The sequence below is a fragment of the Pteropus medius genome, unplaced genomic scaffold (assembly GCF_902729225.1).
Source record: "Pteropus medius unplaced genomic scaffold, Ma_sr-lr_union100, whole genome shotgun sequence".
In the NCBI taxonomy this organism is placed as follows: Eukaryota; Metazoa; Chordata; class Mammalia; order Chiroptera; family Pteropodidae; genus Pteropus; species Pteropus medius.
The window spans coordinates 10,651,013-10,667,797 of record NW_024340696.1 but is presented as its reverse complement, the minus strand read 5'-3'; positions in this window follow the sequence as shown (position 1 = coordinate 10,667,797).

The window sequence follows — 16,785 nt, the reverse complement described above, 5'->3', positions numbered from 1 at the left end:
GGAAGTCTCTAAAGACCACTTCAAAGGTAATCTGTGACAAACTGTTGGCAGTTTCTTTTGCAGAATAAGAAAGAAAATATCTGCTGCGCATAGGTTACCCATTCAATTTTAACCTATGAGATAGGCATTATTGTGACCCTTATTTCATACGTAAGAAGGCTAAGGCCCAGCGACATGAGGTCACTTGTCCAAATTCTCGGTGGTTTGTAACAGAGCAAAGATTCAAAGCCAGCTCTGTTGGACTCGAGAGCACCTGACCCAGGCTGCCTCCCCACCATGGAAGAGCTGCTCATCCCGTGGAATATTCACCTAAGAATAAAGATTACAGTGCCCCGAATGCCAAAATCGAGAATGGGTTGCATGTGGACGCACTGACACGTGCTATTCTGTTTGTTTTGTCCTCTGTACCTGTTATGGGCTGAACCGTGTCCCCCCACAATTCATATGTTGAAGTCCTAACCCCCAATACCTTAGAATGTGACCGTATTTGGGAACCTTTAAAGAGGTGATTAAGGTTAACTGAGATCTGGGTCCTAATCCAATGTGACTGGTGTCATTATGAGAAAATTGGGACGCATTCACAGAGGGAAGACCATGTGAGGACACAGAAAGACGACGGACCATCAACAAGCCAAGGAGAGAGGCCTCCGCAGAAACCAACCTTGCTGATACCTTGATTTTGTACTTCTCGCTCCAGAACTGTGAGAAAATAAATTTCTGTTTTTTAAGTGGCCCATTCTGCGGCGCTTTGTTATGGCCCCCCTGGCAAACTAATATGGAGTTTACGGCTCTTGTTATTGATGGTATTTCTTATGGTGTCAGCAAAGCAGGTTCCCATAAAGAATAAGCGGGTCCCACAATATTTCCTTAACAGAATTGCTTTCTCTAAGAGTATTTTTCCGGGTACAAGGAGGAGAGACCGGAAAGTGGGAGGGGTTGTTACCAAGAAGAGACACCCTAAATGTTATCTTTTCCATCGCGATCTTATGCTTAGCTACCATGGAAAGCATTAAGGTGTTTACCTTTATTGAACACTCTGATTGTAAGATGCCTCACACACGTTTCATCCTCACAACTCTCCCATTTTGCAGGTGAGAAAACAACCATAAGGAGGGTAAGTCGTGGAGTTTTGCAGTTAGTGGCAGTAAAGACTTATACTTTTAATGGCTATCATTTTGACTGCTATGATTCACTGCCTCCCTTCCCCACCGCTTCTCAAACTTTCCCTGTTAAGTATTGCAAACGGGAGAATAGAGAAAGGCTGGGTCTTGCCACTCAGTATGTGGTCCTGGGACTAACAACAGGCAGTACCTGGGAGTTTGCTAGAACTGCAGAACCTTGGTCTTACCCAGACACTGAATCAGGATCTGCATTTTATCAAGATCCTCAGGCAATGCCAGCTAGATAATTTGCAGGGTCCAGTGCGAAATGAAAATGCAAAGCCACGAGTCTAAAAATTATCAAGACTTTCAAGACAGTGGCAGCAGAGCATTAAACCAAGTGTGGGTGGGACTGTACAGGTCTTACACTCATGGGACCGGCCGTGCCCAGAGATGACGCACATGAACTCTAAAGTATGAGAAGTATCACCCTAGAGGATTCAGAGTTGCAACCCTGTACCAGAGGGATGCTTTTAGTTTTATTTTATCTTTTTGCTTTTTAATCTTAAAAACACAAAATAGTTGCATTATACTCCTAAATATATCCATTGGTCTTGCCAGATAAATAAATAAATAAATAAATAAATAGATAGATAAATAAATAACATTGTACCCCAAAAAACCTGGAAGGAAAATATTCTTAGATGATGCACGTGTTTACCTACAGCATCAACAGCCAGTGACATTCCAACCATTCCAAGGAGTACACACATCTCAGAGTGAAGAGGTTAGGCTGTCCTAGGTACAGACTGCAGAGCCTTTGATCAAATGTGTTCAACAGAATTTCTCCATACGAATTCCGTGCCCTTTTCTCACAAAAAGATGAGCATTCATGTAGTATCACTCTGGACCATTTATTTAAGCTCTCTGAACTTCAGTCTTCTCATCTATAGAATGGGGAGAATAGTACCTACTTCAGAGGATTGCCATGAAGTTTAAATGAGATAATACATCAAAAGCAAACACAGAGAATATTTTCTGGTATATGTTCAGTGTTCAATAAATGTTAACTTGTTATCACATCCTGGAGATTAGGTTCTTGTTTCACTTTGAAGAAGGCAGAAAATGAGACAGAAAGGGTGTCGCAAGGGGAATTTACCCAGGTCCCAGACAGAGCCCCATGGGATCGTATTTATTCTGATGAATTCATCTGGACTGGGGGGTCTGGTCTTTATCCTACTGATGCAGAAACCTGATTTTGTCAGCACCCTGAGAGCGTGGCTATAACGGGCAGTATCTGGACACCATTGTGTGCATGCGTGCATGTACGTGTGTGTGTGTGTGTGTGTAAAAAGAAGGTGTAGGGGGGGAAGCAGAAAGAAAAGGAGAAGGAGAGGGAGTTAGAGAGACAGAGCAAGTAGAAGTTTTGAGTTTGGATGACTTTTATATTTTTCAGTGAGAAAAACTATTTCTACAAAGAGCTTGAAGCTTCCTGGGAGGAATGAAACACCAGCCATGACAAGATGGTCTCGAGGGACTGTCTAGGTTGCAGCCCTGACACCAGTCACCTTTGTGGGTTACATCTTCTAAGACAACCAGAGTTGGGTAGCACTGTGGAGTCTTTAAGCCTCAAGGGGGCGCTGTAAGCTTCGGCTCTAGGAACCAGGCAAGAGCATCTAGCCAGATATTTTCTTTTGTGATAAGGAAGCACACAAGGGATTTTTGGAGAAAACAAAGTGGGTAGATGGATGGGCTGTGCTTGGGAGACATTAGATTATTCTGGGCACATGTTTAGGGACATTGCCAGGAAAATCTTTTATTTCTCGAATTCTACAATTGAATATCATGATTTATATATATTTGTATTTATATATATTTGATTATAAAATTTAAGCATGCCTATTGTAAAAATTTCAAATATTAAAGAAGGTATAGCTTTGAAAGTGAAATTCCCTTCTCCCCCGCCCTCCCCTCCACAAAAAAAGCACTGTTAAGAGTTTAATTAACATTTGTGTGTTTGCTCTGGCCATATTCACTAACTAGCTAGCAAACTAACTAACTATATGTATATAGGAACTCATGCTTATATATTTCTACATAATTATGATGCCAACATTTAAATTCACAATGATAATCTGAGTTATGAAGCTGACTGAAAAACTTGTGTCATGTGGTCCACTGCATTCTCTTCTCATGAGCAAGTAGTACAGAAAGGCAAATTATTAGAAATTTATGAGCTGAGTGTGGAAACAAAACAAGAGGGGAGGTGAGCAATAATCAGTTTGTCCTCAGTTTCTATAAGTCTGTTTCTGTGGCTGGGTGAAAAAGGTGAAGGGATTAAGAAGTACGAATTGACAGTTACAAAATAGTCACGGGGATGTAAAGTACAGCATGGGGAATACAGTCAATAATATTGTCATACCTATGTATAGTGCCAGGTGGGTACTAGACTAACGGGGGGGATCACTTTGTAAATTATATAAATGTCTAACCACTATGCTGTACATCTGAAACTAACATAAAATAATATCAAATATCAACTGTAATTGAAAAAAAAAAAAACCCAAGGGGAGTGAGTTAATCTTCTGAAATATTTCTCAACCAAGAGTGTGCCCACTCTTCCTCCCATCAACACCTCAGGGAACAGACCACATTTTGGAAAGCACTGACCTTCTCTGCCGATGTCTTTTTTTGAAGTCACCTTAAAGCAGATATTATTATTGGGTTGCATCGTTTATTTTTAAATTCTTTGCATTTTGATGTTTCTTTGACCTACCTATGTGTCCCTTGAAAAGATATTAATGACCTATTTAAGATGATTAAAATCATCACATTAATTTTTTACTCATGTTTCAAAAGAGAGTGAGAGAAGGTAAATTTCCAGTAGCAGTTATTTAAAATAAACTATCAAGCCCCAAACCTAGTAAGATTAATAAATCCGAAATCTGCCATTAATACATTAATAAATCTGGCATTAGGAATGACTGCAAATATGTGAAGTGTTTCTTTAAAGTAATCATTATTCTCATATCCTTGATGTAAATCTGGAAGTATGAGTTATGATTGCTTTTAGGCATATAATACACAAACAGATGACAAATGGCACTTCTGGCACCAAACTGTTCTTCATCTCATCCACTAGAGGGTACCTGAGGGTTGTTTGACAAAAGCACTCACAAAAAACAAATTAAAAAATATGAACTAGCAACCCTAGACCCAAAGTACTATATATTATTTTAAGGCTTCCAGTACATTATTAACCAAGTTCAGTTAGCTAAAAAGTAGCCACACGTGTTTTTTCTCTAAATTATAAAATTTTGATATTTCTGTTTATGGACTGATGTTTTGAAAAAAATTTTGACTCTTGCCTAGATAGGAAGGTACCATGTATTTTATAATATATTAAACACGAGAGCTTTTCTAGTGAAAATCATGGTATTTAAGTTTACTAGAAAAGGCTGATAATTTCATTATCATAACCCATAATTGTTTATCTATTTGGTGTAATTAGTATATTACTTAATTGGATTCACCCTGAATAGTCTCACAAAAGATGCAGAATGTTATTTTTCTTTTATTAGGTTCATCTTCTACTTCTCACTCTCATTCCATGTTCCAGTAAGAGCAAATTACTATACTGCAGATTAAAACTAAAAATTGGAAATAGTCCAAATGGCCAATAGTAGGGAATAAGAGAGCCAACAGTGGCGTGTTACAGCAATGGATATTTATATTAATCAATTAATTATAGTATATATAAAGTATAACATTAATGCAATAGTATTAAGAATGCATTTACAAAAACATGCTGACCATCCACTAAGTATCAGTCCCTGTGCTATGTAGATGATGAACAAGAAATAAATCCTAGCTCCTGAGTATATAATTNATGAGATGGAAGCTCTGTTCCAGGGCCAACTGCTCTGGTCAGGCAAGCTTCAGCCATCCTGACAGGCCAGTTTCCTGGATAGACCAATGGTTTTGGCTACCTGGCATGTAGAAAATGACTAAGAAAGGATCTCATCTCCCTCGGAGTGGTCCGCTTCCTTTTTTGGCTTTCGCTGCTTCAGGGTCAAGTGGGAAAAGTGGGCCTTTATACATGAAGCCTTCCTATAATCCTGAGAGCCAGTGTAGGCTGCTGCTCCCACATGGGCTAGCAAACAGAAATCTTTCTTCACTGAAAAATGGGCCTGGGGCCCAGGATGGCTGAGAAAGTGTTTCTCGAGCAAAGCTCTGAGTGACGCTGGAATCCAAGGAATCTGGATGCTGGAACCAAGAGTCAAATGGAATCAAAAGAGTCAAATGAGCTGAGGTCAGAAAGAGAGACAATGAAATCTAGATGGATTGCCAAGCCAAGGCAGACAGAAGCCGTGCTGAAGCCCAAGGCATAGAGCAGCACTGGAAACTGGGGGATGAGTGTAGAGAGCAGTGAGGACCTACTGTTCACCAGCTGCTCTTCCTGATACTGGGAGCTTATGTTTTAGCTAAGGTGGTATTCTAGGCAGGAGGAACAGTAAGGGCTGGTGACAGAAGGAGGCCATCTTGGCTAGAGTATAGTAAGTGAAGTGAGAGGTGGAAGAAAATGAGCTTAGAGAGGTAGGCAGGGCTAATATCATGTAGGATCTTATTGTAACCCATCAAAAAAGTTTGGATTTTATTAAGACAATGAGAAGTGATTACAAGTTTTAACTAAAACAGAGGAGTTGCGTGGTCTAATTTACGCTTTAAAAAGACCACTCTCTGCTGTGTGGAGGATAAATGATAGATGATAAGAGTCTTATACGAGAAAAGTCTCGGATCAAGGGAGAAGTAGGGATTGCTGGGTCAGATCAGACACAAATTCTCATGAGCTGGGACAGTGGAAAATCTAGGTGTCAAATACCTAACCCTCGTTTCCAACCCTGAGGTTGTACTTGTGCTTAAACCAGGCCAGGAGGTGGGCCTCACCTCTTGATGTCTTTGCTAGGAGACCCTGTGTCCTGGGCTGTGTTGATTTCAGATTTCCAAATACGTGAAGATCAACCTAAAATTTTGAGGGAACATAGCTTGAGGCTGCTAAGATGGGGCTTCTGCTACACATCTCATTCTGTTTTAGCACAAATGAGAAGAAACAGCTTAGAGTTTTGTTTTGTTCTTTTTAAGTGGGGAGGGTAGGAAAATAGATTGATTTAAGTAGCATTTCAATTAGATGCACTGGGTTAGTTATTTAAAGATATAACTTAAAAGAATTATAAAAATAATTACAACAGCTACAACTTATTGAGTGCCTACTGTAGGCTAGAGGCTTCGTAAAAAAAAACAACAACAATAATTACTAACGTAGGAGTCTTTTTCTTTCTGCTATGCAGTACAAAAGATTCTAGTTCTGGGACTGGTCCATGTGGATCTTTGGCTGCAATATAGTTACCAAAGTGTTTCTTTATTGACTCCCCTGTGAGGTAGGCATTAGCATCCTCATGTTTCGCAGATGAGATTATGAAAGTTTAGAGAAGTCACATACCTGATCCGATTGAGTAATAAAGTCAGAAGTTGAATTCAGGGCTATCCAACTCCAATACTCATGCTGGAAACACTCTATACAAATCATGCAGGTATGGTGCAGAGGGTAAGGGTGTGAACCATGGTATTGGGGGGTCTTGAATTTGAATTCTGCTCCATCACTTACTAGCTGTATCATCTTGGGTTGGTTACTTAACATCTGGGAGCCTGTGATTCTTTATCTGTAAAACGGGGGTAACAACAGCTCCTCCTTTAAAGATTGCCCTGAAGATTATGTAGCGTGGAACTGGCAAATGAAAGGGGTTCAGTAAATGTTAGTTTTTATTATACTATACCATGCTGTCCTCTGAGAGGGCTTCTTTGACATCTGTCTGAGCCAGTTTCACTGCCAACATCAAAAATATATATCCTGCCTTGGAAATGTTTCACATAATAGATTGTGTCCGCTTAACTCACTCTGCACTGTGCTTCGGACACCAGGCATCTGAGAAGTGCTCTGTGTGATGATATTACTCAACTGCATGAGTGGTTTGATAGCTTTTCCAAAGGGTTGATATTTCAGTTGTGCAACTGTAACCGCTCCATGGCAAAAGATTTATTTTTTGGACCCCAATCAACCCACGGCTCCATTTCTCAGACTCCAGCTACATCACAAGATGCTGAAGTTGTGTGGTGTTAACGTTTGGTCAAAGGTGCTAGCGGCATTTTTCAGGTTAATGAAGAACCCATATTGTCCAAGATTGCTTTGTGATCCCTTCTGCCCTGAGCCATACTTGCCCTTTAAGGCCCAGTTGGCAGGAAAATTCAGCTGCAAGCTCACCTGCAAGGCAGTGGAAAGACAAAAAACTGGTTTGTTCAACTTTGCAGGAGCCTTGGACCTCGGGCTGGGGTAAAAGATGCCTCTATATGAGGAGAAGGACCTCGTAACCATCTCTCCCCAGATCCAAGTAGGAAAAAGGAAAAAAAATATTCCATAATTAAAAAAACATTAAACACATAATGGAGTAATTTTTGAATGTGGATGATTGCCCAGCTCTGAAAGCGGAAACAGGAGTTGGGGTGGGGAACAGAGAAAAAGGAGAGATACCGTCGGAGGCTACTGTTGTCCGTGAGGTAAGCTATTAAGAAATCATTTCTAATTGGTTTGTGGGACCAGATTTCTTGACCTGAAAATGAAGAATTGTGTGCTTGCTTCAATCGGGGACGTTGTCTAGCCAGTTTGTTCTTACACTGAAGAAACCGAGTCAGGCTGACATAGTGTAAGGGCCACATCTTCAGAGGAGTGAAGACCTTGTGGCTCCGAGTGTCCTCGTTCTCCTCCTTGGTGACGTGTGGAGTTGAACTAGCTTGGTTCAGATAGTGGTCCAGCCACATACCTGCACTGGTACCTCTGTCAAATTACCTGACCTCAGTTTCCTCATCTGTAAAATGGAATTAATAAAATAACCTAATTTGATACTGTATGTGTCATGGAAAAAAATAATAATATTTTAACTCCAACCTGACTATAGACACTTCTGCCTTTTAAAGGAGGAAGGCACGCTTTGTATCAGTGAGGAAAGAGATTTTTCCTTCGTGCCCTTCCCAGAGAGGGAAGGAACAGCGAACACTAGCATGAGATTGGGTAGAGGCCTGCTGTTTGAGAGAGTACGCCCGTTAACGGTGTTTGGATATACCATGATGGAACTGCAGCTGAATATGGCTATAGAGGCTGGAGAGAGCTAAATTGCTCTACCCAATAAATAGTTTTTTTGTGGTTTAACAAATAGTTTTGGGAGTTTCTAGTGGCCTGTAAGAGAGAGATGGCCCAAGTGCTATTGCAGAAGGCATATCTTAAAGGGCTAGGAGAACCCAGCCGTTATTCAGTCTACATGCTTATTTACATCAAAACACTTAGAATAATTCTTGGCACCAGTGAGCATTTGATAAATGGCAGCTAGTAGTCATGTAGCAAAGCCATCTCATTGTGCCCTCTAATAGTCTCTCTTCCTGGAGGAATAGTATCATCTCTTTTATAGTGTGTGTGTGTGTGTGTGTGTGTGCGTGTGTCTTGGGACTAAGAGGGGTAGACAGTAAAAATGGGTGTATTGAGTTCTAATTTTGGTTCCACAGGGTTTCTTTCTTTCTTTCTTTAATTTTCCAACTTTAAATTTGGTAAAAAAAAATGGTACCTCATCTCATATGATTTATATGAGGTTTCAGCAAGATAATTGAGATAATTCTTGCACTGGGCACTTAGCCTTCAGTAAATGTTAGGTTTTACTAGTATTCTATAACCATAGTCTTATAAAGATGGCATACCATCTAAAACATGTGCTTTGTGGGTTTTATTTTAAAATTTGCATGTATATTCGATGCAAACAAACTTGAAAAATATATAAAGAACACACACACAAAAAAAACAATCCCTCCAACAAAAAGATCACCAGTGTTAACATTTTGGTTTATGTCTTTTCATTTTTTTCCCTCCCAAGTATGTGTACATCTTTGTTCTATCTTTTCAAAATGGGATACTGTTCTGTAGTCTGCTTTTTTTTTCCCGATATAGCAATAGACTGTGAACTTTTCCCCATGGATGAGTCGCTTCTTAAAATAGATGTTCCAGTGGAAGCAGTCATACCCTGGACCAGTAGATTCATTACTATTCTTCTTTTTAAAAAAGCAGGGGAGAAGGAAATGCCTTATGGCCATCCAAATCTCGGAAATACTGTCAATACGTTTCCTTCTTGGAAAATTAACAGCACATATTAGCATGTTAAGAGCTCTGAGAAGCCCTTTCATAAAGAATCTTCTTGACTTCGATTAGATCAGTGTTTCCCAAACTAATTTAAAACTGTGGAGCCATTTATTCTCATAACTCCTATTAATGTCTCAGGAATCATTTCGGGAAATAGTGCTGCAGGCTGAAGACTCTTAAAGAACAGGAAGCATGTCTCGTTCATCGTGTTTCCACCCGGTCTTACAATTGAGTTTTTAAGAAATTATGAAAAATGGGATTGGATTGATGAACCCTCTTCCTAACCATCAGCCACACATGTGTGAACTGGGGGACCAAGGTTAGAGGCTAGGGCTGTGCTCCGAAGTGTCTCTCTGTGTAAAGCTAATTGGCCCCTTTGGGGATGAACCTGTGAACTTGGTCTCGTTAGCGCCAGCACAAAACAGCTGAGTTAGTTTATCTGGTGCCGTGAAATTGTTTTCTTAGCAGATTCTCATGCTGTCCTCCAGATGGCGATGCTGGTTTATCAACCTTTTGAGAGCCTGAAGCTCCCGCCAAGGAAAGCTTGGATTTGAGGGGAAGCAGATGAGGATGAGGAATGAAATTGGGAGCGGAGTGATTATTGAAAACCAGAAGAAACGCTGTCAGGTTTGCAGTTGGCATGAAGTTGAGGTGCAGCCTTATACAGTGTGTGCTGGACACAGGTTTTTAAAAATTTTGACGAATCAGTAAGTCAAGAATAAGTATTGCTAGCATTCATTGAGCACCAACTATGGAATGGGCAATATGCCAGATAACTTCATTCATTTTTCCTTTTAATCTTCTAAACAGAACCATGAGGTTGGTCCTGCAGCTAAAAGTAGCAGAACTGGAAGTTCAACCCTGGTTCCTAGGCCTGGTGCTGTATCTGAGTGCTTCGCTAGACTGAAACAAGAAGATATTTACCAAGGACAAATAATGTAAAATAATTTTCTATCATCTATCTATCTATCTATCTATCTATCTATCTATCTATCTATCTATCTATCTCTATCTGTCTATTTACCTATCTATCTAACCATCTGTTTTTCATTTCACTTGTACAGGATAGGCCTAATAACACTTCATGAAATTTGTACAGGATAGGCCTAATAACACTTCATGAAAAGAGTTTGGGGTTTTTTATTTGTTTGTTTGTTTTTTAGTTAGCCATCTGCTAAATATAATAATTACAGTTCTCGTCTGCATTCTTAGAACATTTACTATAACACTTAAATTTAAATTTAAAATGACATTGGAGTCAGAAGGGTGGAGGTATATTTTTAAGAATTCTTCTACTGTTTTTAGGCCTGGTGGTCATTATGTGAGATAGACATGGTCAAACTGAATGGCTCCAGAGTTTAAAATTCACTTGTGGGACTGGGTGCTTCTATTGTCCTGCCATATCGCAATTACACTTCTTGTCACCTAGGATATGTTGAAATTGTTTCTTTAAATGCCTCCTTCACCCAGTGGACCCTGTGCTTCTTGAGGGGAAGAACTATGTCCTTCATTGCTGTATTCGTACAGCCTAGCACAGTACCTGGTACCTTGTAAATCATTAGAAAAGTTTAAATGAATGAGTGAGGAAATGAATGAAAGGCATCTCCTGCAGAAATCATGTCAGAGCATAAACTGAGGAAGGAACCCAGGGAGCTTGGTCTAGATGAGACGAAAGAAGACGTAAGGGAGATATGATAACTATCATCACATACGCGAAAGGCTGTCATGTGGATGAGATCGTAGAGCAAGATTGTGCCACTTCAGGCAGAAAGCTCCGGGAAGCCAGAAAAAAAAAATCAAAGAGATGTAGAAAAATAAAAGGAGTTACCTTTTGGGGCAATGACCTTCTCACCTCCTCAGCCAGGGGTGGGATGGCCATCCAGCAGGAATGTGGGAGACGAGGCTTCTTCATCCAGTTTGAGACTGAAGAAGGGGGTTACTGAGGCATGCAGCTATGTGCCTCTGTCCAGAACAGTGATGGGCATGTAGAAACCACTTACCATTTGTTGAACAGATGAATGATAGTCTCCTACTAATTGAAGACTCATTCGACAAATATTTATTTAATTTTTCTATGTATTATGTCTGTGTTCAGCATCAGTGAAAAGGATGACTCGGCCCCCATCGTCAAGGGGGAGAGTACCACACAGGTGAAGAGCACAAGATGGAACCACACTGCCTGGGTTCAAAATCAGCTCTGTAAATTACTTTATTTCTTTGTGCTTCAGTTTCCTCAGCTGTAAAATGGGAGTGAAATAGTACTCACCTCAAGGGATTAGTTTGACAATTAAATGAAATAACACTTGGCATAGTATTAAACACTCAAGTGTTAATGATTATTACGGTGCATACATTCTAGCAAGGGCTGCGGATAAGTTCCTATTTTGAAATGGATGCTCTGATGGGTGTGTCTGGACTGAAATATATGGGCACTTGGACAGGCTAGCATATACCCCAACAAATCAGCGTGCTTTAAATCTTCGTTCAGCTCTGATCAGAGGAGAGGCTGAGCACTTTGTGAGGCAGGATTGTGGCTCACCGGTCAGGGTTTTTGTGAAGGTTCTTCCCTCTGCCCCCAGAGCTGCCTAATGCAACTGGACAAGGATGTTGGGCTGCAGGCAGGAAGGGAGGGTAGAGAAGGGAGGACCGTTGTTGTCAACACTCAGCCTTACACCCAAAGTGCTGAGCAATTCCATTCTGGCCCCAAACTTGCAGTCCCCACTATGCCCATCAGACACTTCGAAGTTAAACAAACAAGCCACCCTTCAATGCTCGGCTGGTGTTTCTCAAGCATGTTTCTTGGGGAGTGTTACCCACACCCAAGGAATTTTTCAGAATGTTCCTCCTAACAACGTAGAATACTTTCTGTGGGGATTCTAGGAAAGAATTTTTCTGATCTTATCACATTTCCTATGGTTTTTATTTCCCCTCCTGGATTGCCGCCCCAGGTAGTTGATCCGCTGGCCACCTCTTAATCCCACCCTGCTGGTGGGGGTGCTGTGCAGAGTGCCATGAGGATGCCTCAAAGGGAAACTCGCCCTAACTTGGAAGATGAGGGATGACTACAGCATATGGAGCAGATAGCTGTGCAAAGAGGTGGCAGGTCTGTCTGTTCCAGACAGAGGGATATTCAAAGGCCTGAGGTCAGCGAGAGCAGTGAAAATAGTTTAGTGTGGCTGGCACAGAGGGTATAGGGTGAGTGATGTGGGGAGGGAAAATGAGGAAGCGGCTGGACAGGTACGCAGGGTCAGGGTTGTGAAGGGCCTTGTAAATTGTGTTCAGGAGTTTCCACTTAACCCTGAGCACAACAGAGAGTCTCCGAAGGGTTTTAAGAAAGGTGGTGCAAGGAACAGGTTTTCATTTTAGGAAGAATACCCTAGCTGTGGGAAAGGGATGAGGAGGGATCGGATGAGTGTGCACACGTGTGTGCACACTCCAGTATGAATTGCAGGGGCAGGGATGGTGCGGCGGGTAGGACGGGAAGCAGGGAGGAGAGGTGTTGTAATACCTCCTGCAGAGATGAGGGGGGGCATTGGACTAAGGAAACTGCAGCCCTGTGGGTGGAGAGACTTGTGAGCCAATTTGAGAAGAATTAACAGCCTCTTTGCACTGACTGGAAACTAAAGGTGATATCTTTTGGCTTCTCTGGTTCTTAATGACAGTGTATACAAGGTATGAGGCCAGAACTAGGTGGCAAAGGGCTCCACATGGAATGCCTGACTCTTTCCTCTCTCTTCTCCTGGTATCGCCCCCACAATTTCTCTCCCTCTCCCTCTTTTTTCCTTTTTAAAATCTCTCCTCATATAGTATGCAGTAAAGAGCGTGAGTGTCAGAATCAGGTGGGTGTTAATCATAGCACTACTTAGGTATTTATTTTATTTATGTAAGGTATTTATTTTAACTTCTTCGAGTCTCATTTATTCAAGTATAAATGGGGATAATCGTACCTACCTCACAGGGCTGGGATTGTGATTCAGTGTAGGTTTTCCCACTTGGACCCAAATCCAATTCTCTCTCTGAAGATGGTAAGTGGCTTCACCCTACAACCCATTTACCCAAAGCGTGGTTCCCTCTTACCTTTTACAACCCTCTCCCCACACACGTGGGAATCACTGTAATCTGTTGCCTTGATGGCTGCAGTGGCTTCTCAATTGGTCACCCGGTTTCCATGTCCCTCCTTCAAAGACCCTTTCTCTGCTTTCTCCATAAAGTAGCCAGGGTGACTGTTTTTGTTGTTGTTGATTTGTTTTGTAATGATTTATTGAGGTATAAGTCACATACCATAAAATTTACCCATTTAAAGCACATAATTCAATGGGTCTCAGTATATGCACAGATTTGTGCAACCATCACCACTACCCAATTTTAGAGCATTTTAATCACCCCCCAAAAAACCCCATACCCACTGGCATTCACTCCCTATTCTCTCCTCCCCAAGCCCCCAATAATCACTAATCTACTTTTTGTCTCTATGGATTTGCCTATTCTGGACATTTTAACATGCTGGGCTGTTTTCCAAAGTGGCTATACCAATTTATAATCCCACCAACAACGTATGAGGGTGCCAGTTTCTTCACATCCTTGCTAATATTTGCTGCTGTCTGGGTTTTTTTAATGTAATAGTTCTGGTGGATATGGGCTGGTATCTTGTGGTTCTGATTTGCATTGCCCTAAGGGCCAGTGAAGTTGAGCATCTTTACATGTGTGTATTGGCCATTTACATATATTCTTTGGAAAATTGTCTATTCAAATCTTTGCTCTGCCTCCCCACCCCCTTAAACCTTTCTTTATTGTGGTAAAATATACATAACATAAAAGTTACCGTTTTAACTATTACAGTTCAGTGGCATCAAGTACTTTCAGGTTGTTGTGAAACCTTCACCACCTTCCATCCGACTCTAGAACTTTTTCATCATTCCAAACTGAAATTCTATCCCCATAACCTCCGCCTCTCAGACCCTGGTGACAACTGTTCTCCTTTCCGGGTTTACTGTTTTTTTTTTGTTTTTTTTTTAGTTTTGGTTTCAATAATAGCCATTCTAATGGGTATGAAGTGATATGTCATCGTGGTTTTGATTTGCATTTCCCTAATGATTAGTGATATAGAGTACTTTTTCGTATGTGTATTGGCCAACTGTATATCTTTTTTTTTCAAATGTCTATTTATGTCCTTTGCCCATTTTTAAATTGGGTTATTTGTCTTTTTATTATTGAGTTGTAAGAATTCTTTATATATTCTGGATACAAGTCCCTTATCAGGTATATAACTTGCAAATATCTCCCATTCTTTGGGTTATATTCTTGCATTCTTGATGGCATACTCTGAAACACAAACGCTTTTAATTCTAAGATCTCCAATTTATCTATTTCTTCTTTTGCTGCTTGTGCTTTGGTGTCATAGCTAAGAAACCACTGCCTAATTCAAGGTCAGCAAAATTTACTCCTATGTTTCTTCTAGGTGTTTTATGATTTTAGCTCTTATATTTAAGTATCTGATCCATTTTGAGTTAATTATTGTATATGGTGTATGGTAGAGCCAGGGTGATCTTTTAAAAACACAAAGCAGAGTCTGTGACTCTCCCTGCTTAAGATTCATTACTGGCTTCCCACTGCTCTTAGGACATGATCTAAGTTTTCTCCACAAGGTCTTCATTCTCGTCTCGTTCCCCGGTCCTCCTACCCCTCACATTACTTTGCTACAGCCATCACCACCTTCCAACAGTTCTTAATCATGCAAACTCCTTTCTGTCCCAATGCTTCTGCACTGCTGTTCCCCGCAGCGAACACACAGAATACCTGATGGCCACCATCATTCTTTAGGTCTCAGTCTAAAAGTGCCCTCTTCAGTAAGACCTTCGCTGATCACTCTATCTAAAATAGATTCTCACCACCATTCCTTCTTCTTTTATTTGTTTTCTTCACAGGAATGTTAAAAAATATAATTCAATTGAGTAAAATTTAAAGATCTTTTTGGCTTTATTTGACAATTCATGAATCAGGGCAGCATCCAATCCAGCAGGTAGAAAGGAGCTCTGAGGAGCTTTACAAAATGAAAGACTTTTATAGACAGAAGGGAGAAGGAACAAGGAAAGCAAAAAAAAAAAAAAATGGATTGGTTATTGCAAGCTAACTTTCCTTTAGGGGATAGCAGGGGTTTGTTGGGCAGATGACCTAACTAGTGCCGATCAGGAGATTCCTGATTGACTGATTTAAGATTTCATTTCTTGAGCTGAGGACCTGAACAGACATTTCTCCAAAGAGGACATACAAATGGTCAACAGATATTGGAAAAGATGCTCAACATCACTAATCATAAGGGAAATGGAAATCAAAACCACAGTGAGATATCACCTAAAACCTGTAAGAATGGCTATTATCAAAAAGTCAACAAATAACAAGTGTTGATGAGGATGTGAAGAAAAGGAAACCCTCATGCACTGATGGTGAGATTGTAAATTGGTGTAGCCACTATGGAAAATTGATGGAGGTTCCTTAAAAAATTAAAGATAGAACTACCAAATGATCCAGGAATTCCACTTCTGGGTATTTATCTGAAGAAGACGAAAACACGAATTCAAAAAGATATATGCACTCCCTGTGTTCACTGAAGCATTATTTACAATAGCCAAGATATGGAAGCAATCTAGGTGCTCATCAATAGATGAATGGGCAAAGAAGATGTGGTCTATATAAACAATGGAATATTAACTCTGCAGTAAAAATGAATGCAATCTTGCCATTTGTGACAACATGAATAGGCCTTACAGGATATTATGCTAAGTAAAATAAATAAGACAGAGAAAGACAGATAACCATATGATTTCATTCATATGTGGAATCTGAAAAAAACCAGAAAAGTGAACAAATAAAGCAAAACAGAAATAGACTCATAGATACAGAGAACAAACTGATGGTTGCCAGAGGGGAGGGGAGTGGGATGATGGGTAAAAAAAAGTGAAAAGGAAGAAGAGGTACAAAGTTCCAGTTGTAAAAAATAAAAATAAAAATAAGTCACAGGATGTAAAGTACAGCATATATTCAGTATTATTGCACTAAATTTGTATGGTGACAGATAATTACTAGACTTATTGTGGTGATCACATCATAAGGAATATAAATGTAGAATCACTGTTGTACACCTGAAACTAATATAATATTGTATGTCCACTATACTTTAATTTTTTTAAAAAAATACATCTAGGATTAAAATAAAATAAGATTCCATTTTTAGGAGAGCTGAAACTGTAATTACGTGAACTCTCAGTTTGGTGATGCGCAGCTTAGCATAAGTGACTCCATTTTGAGCCTGTCGTCTTGTTTTTAACAGTAATTAACAAAGGCCATATTTTCTTCGTTCATTTGCTTACTTGTTTATTGCCCCCTTCCCTCATTTGAGCCCCATGAGGGCCAGGGCCATGTCTGTCTTATTCACTTTTATCCCCAGCACCT